General features: G+C 37.8%; 1 pseudogene; it reads left to right on the plus strand.

Annotated features, from left to right (window-relative positions):
• The first annotated feature begins 768 nt into the window (after positions 1-768).
• On the plus strand, positions 769-1,143 carry LOC122435498 (annotated as a pseudogene).
• Positions 1,144-5,115: the final 3,972 nt, after the last annotated feature.

Genomic DNA, 5,115 nt, shown 5'->3' on the forward strand with positions numbered 1-5,115 from the left:
ATCTATGTTGGAGTTAAAAAATGGAAAATAAATTTATCTTTTTTACTATTCTTTGAATATTATGGAGTGCAAAGACAATTCAGACAATGATTCTGTATGACTATTACTGGAACTATCTGTTTATATACTAATCAATGATGTCTGTTTAGAAACATCAGATTTTGTACTAGAGCAGACCATTGTTCCATATAATTAAACAAAGGAATGCTGGTAACTAATACTCAACACTCCACTAAAAAGCATACAACATGCAACTACTTCTGTGATATTTAATCATTATTATTATTTTTTATTTATTTTTATTAGTTGGAGGCTAATTACTTTACAATATTGTAATGTTTTTTGCCATACATTGACATGAATCAGCCATGGATTTACATGTGTTCCCCATCCCGATCCCCCCTCCCACCTCCCTCCCCGTCCCATCCCTCTGGGTCTTCCCAGTGCACCAGCCCTGAGCTTATTAAAGAACATCTATTTGTTACTTATATTGAGGAATGTAAAGATAGTGGTCATGATATTTACATCATAACACAATTTGTGCATTCAAAGAGAGGACCCCATAATGAATTAGTCTGATTTTGACATAATATTCATCAAAATTACCAATTAATATAATTTATGTTGTCCATGTCTCTTTTTAAAAAATTCCCTATGTGTCTGATTATCTTCAACTGCTTTACCAGTTATCGCCCTTAAAAAACTGTAGACTTTGGGTCCAATGTCTTAGCAAGGCAGCAGCGGCAGCAGCACTCTCTGAGCTTCACTATGCTACCCAAGGATGACAAGAAGAATAAAGATGCCAGAAAGCTAGCTAAGAAAGACAAAGACCCAGAGAACAAACTTGGCAAGGCCAAAAAGAAGAGGTGGTCCAAAGGCAAATTTGGGGATAAGCTCAATAACCTCAATTTGTTTGACAGAGCAACATATGGCAAACTCTATAAGGAAGTTCCCAACTGCAAAGCTTAAAACTGCAGCTGTGGTCTCTGAGAAACAAGATTTGCAGTTCCTTGGCCAGGGCAGCCCTTCCAGAGCTCTTTAGTAAAGGACTTTTAAAACTGGTTTCAAAGCACAGAGCTCAAACTAATTTACACCAGAAACACCAACAGTGGAGATGCCTCAACTGCTGGTGAAGATGTATGAACAGGTCCCACCAACTAAACATTTTGAAAAATAAAACTTTATTAAATCAAAAACAGTTGTTTGTGGAGATTCTCCAAGGCTTGTAATAAGTGTACTTTCCTTCTTCTGGCTGTGTTTTGGGGGCTCTACAAGTTGGGGATCATATCAAGCCAAATTCTTTGACTATCTATGCTATCTATTCCTAGGGTACAAATCTGCCATATATTTCTAGGGTATAGATCTTCTCAGGAGTATTTTATCCCCCTTCCTTTCCCTTCTTCTGCTCTGTTTAGGTCCAGAGAAGCCTTCTCTCTGGGCCTGTGGGGTTGGAGGATCAGGAGGTGACCTATTAGTTCTGATTTATCCTAATCTTGATAGTGTATGCCCCTTTGGGATCCAGCTTAATGTAGATGAATGTATTATGTAGACGTCTCTACATTGAATGTGCTCTGTGCCTTGAATTCTATCACACTTACTCCTCCAATGTCTTCAAGCCAAAAGCAACTTTGGCACTCAAATAATCTGCTAGCCTCTTTGGTCAAAGTGTTAGTCTCTCAGTCATGTCCAACTCTTTTGTGATCCCATGGTCTATAACCCACAAGTCTCCTCTGTTCATGGAATTCTCCAGGTAAGAACACTGGAGTGGGTTGCCATTTCCTTCTCCAGGGGGTTTTCCAGACCCAGGGATCAAACCTGCATCTCTTACATCTCCTGTATTGTAGGTGAATTCTTTACCATCTGAGCCTCCAGTGAAGCCCATGCTTCCCCTCAGAATGGGCCTGCTAGGACTGCATTATCTTTTCAACTCCTCAGTGTTTTTTTTAGGGTAAGTTTCCTATGCAAATTTATTTATTTTTGGCCACACCAAGTGGTTTGCAGGATCTCAGTTTCCTGACAAGGGACTGAACCACAGTCATGGCAGTGAAAACCCAGAATCCTAACCATTAGGCCACTACAGAATCCCTGAAAATCCTTAGTGCTTGTAAGGTGATTTATTCAGTTGTTTTCAGCCAGAGGGTTTGATCCAAATAACCTGCTGCCTAGTTCGCCCTTATGGGAAATAGCTATTACATTTTTATTGTATGAAATTATGCATTTGTATTTAACAACTGTGATATTTGCTTTTAGGAACTTCACAGGGCAAAAAGATGAAGGCAATGTAGCTCCACAAGTCTTACTTGAGAAATTAGTAACCATATGGAAGACTGCTCTGCTGTAGACTTTTGGGGGGAAAGGGTGTGAGACTTTTGATAGATTGTCCCATTAACATTATGAAACAGAAGAGCCCATCTTGCTGATGACACTTGTTTTTTTCCTCAAGGGGTAACTTCAATTGATTAGCCAATAAATTGTATCCTTGCCTTGAAAAAATAACCACCAAAGGAAAATCACTCCTAGCTGATTTCCCAACCACCTCCACCTAATCTTGAGCTGCCCTGTGGTGGCCAAGGTCCAGCCTCATGCAGGAAAGCTGTTGAGGGCATCTGGCTGAATCAGACTGTAGAGACAGAATTTAGTCAGGAGCCTTGTCTCAGGTGCCCTGCTGCCTTAGAACTCCAACATGTGTCTGTGACAATGAAGGCAGTCCAAACTCTGGCACAAATAAGTGGATAAGCTTGGGCCAAGTTTGTGACTTCACAATTCTTTAACAACAGCTCCATTCATGGCTCCATGCTTAACTAGCCAGAACAATGGATTTGATTCCTGAAAGAACAAATCAATGACACTGGACACCACAGCTTTGAGGGCAGGATTATGATGAAAGTAGTATTTTATATCTTACAAAGGAACAGTAAATTTACATTTACTAAAGACACAGTTTAAGTAATAACATATTTTCTTATAGTGGAGAGGGAAATGGCAACCCACTCCAGCATACTTGCCTGGGAAATCCCATGGACAAAGGAGCCTGGTGGGCTACAGTCCATGGGGTCACAAGAGTTGGTTATGACTGAGTGACTGAGCACACATGCACATACTTCCTTATATATACTTAAATAGATATATATTAAAGCTTATCTAAACTACCCAAGATTAACCAAAAGGAGGGCTTCCCTGGTGGCTCAGAGGTTAAAGCATCTGCCTCCAATGTGTTTGATCCCTGGGTCGGGAAGATCCTCTGGAGAAGGAAGTGGCAACCCACTCCAGTAATCTTGCCTGGAGAATCCCATGGACGGAGGAGCCTGGTAGGCTACAGTCCATGGGGTCGCAAAGAGTCGGACACGACTGAGCGACTTCACATTACTTTCAACCAAAAGGAAGCACAGAAATGCATTGCAAATATGAAAAAACACTAAACTTAAAATCACAAGAATGTGCTATTCTTCTCTTAGCATATTAACATAGAGGTCATCTGAAATTCACGGAGTATTAACTCATTGTTTTTGCATGTACATAAATAGCACATTTTACCTAAGACACTGGAATTTTTATGAAAATAACTAACCCATTAAAATTAGTTCACTGCCTTTACAAATGAATAAGCTGAAATACAAAGCAAGATCTATTTATCCAAAAACAAACTGAACCAAGATTTTTTTTTTCATTTATTTTTACTAGTTGGAGGCTAATTACTTTACAATATTGTAGTGGTTTTTGCCATACATTGACATGAATCAGCCATGGATTTACATGTGTTCCCCATCCTGAACCCCCGTCCCAACTCCCTCCCCATCCCATCCTTCTGGATCATCCCAGTGCACCAGCCCTGAGCACTTGTCTCATGCATCCAACCTGGGCTGGCGATCCGTTTCACACTTGATAATATACATGTTTCGATGCTATTCTCTCAGATCATCCCACCCTCACCTTCGGATTTTAATTTATTAGTGAAACAAAATTGTTAATCGTCTACTAAAAATTATTTGTATAATATCCCACAGTTTGTAAAGTACTTACACACCCAACATCTTATTTAATCCCTCCATATAAGTGAAGTTAAATCCTAGCTTAAGGCCAGATAGTTAAATTATTTTTGTCATCCTAAAACCTGGAAGTTGCTCTTCTTAACTAAATTCACAGAAGCACTCTACATATTTTAAGAATTTTCATTTAGTGTTACATCAACTTTCACCTTTACTTTATGGCTGAAACTTTGAATGAGTGCCAATAAATCATGGCTGAGATGAACAAGATCCTTAGAAGCAGAATAATCAAGACATATGCATTTGAGAGACCTGGAAGTATAAATGAATGTTATCTGCTCCTACAATTTTGCTTGCATTAAATTTATATTCATTCTGCCTAAAATTATTAAGACTTGGATTTGATATACTTCCTAAGCCATTAGTGCTTAAGATATCATACCATTTTTGAGGAAATATTTAAACATTATATAAATATTGACCTATAAACTACACCTTTGTAGGAACTTCTCAATACGGTTAATAATTCTGTTAAATCCCAGTGTTTTTATTTCTTTCTACAGACTATAACTTTCCAATGACATTTATCTCTATCTCAATACATTCATTAGCAATTCATTTCATATTTGTAAATTAAAAGTTAACTTTACAGTACATATTCCAAGTTTGCAGACCAAAAGGATTATTTTCTCTAATTGACATTGAAACAAATGATTAGCATGCTACAGTACTTGTCCAACTCTTTTATATTCATTAATTATTCAGGATTAATTCTGTGAAAATCCAGAGAATGCTCATGATGATGAGTTTTTAAGATATACAACTGTTCCAGGAGATAAGAAATGTTCATGAATTTATCATGTGTTGAAATACACTATAAAGCTCTTGACTGCTAGGAATGTCTTCTACATTTTTAAAAATATAATTACTAAATGTTGGTGGAGAATGCACATTAACATTTGCCCATTAAAACTCAATTACAATTTTCTGAACTATTAAGATTTATTAACCTTGTGCAAAGTTATATACAAGCTATTCAAATGCTTTTTATTTGTGAAGTACTTTATATATACATTTGGGCTTCCCTGGTGGCTCAGAAGGTATAGAATCTGCCTGCAATGTGGGAGAC

Source organism: Cervus canadensis, chromosome X, assembly GCF_019320065.1.
Source record: "Cervus canadensis isolate Bull #8, Minnesota chromosome X, ASM1932006v1, whole genome shotgun sequence".
Lineage (NCBI taxonomy): Eukaryota > Metazoa > Chordata > Mammalia > Artiodactyla > Cervidae > Cervus > Cervus canadensis.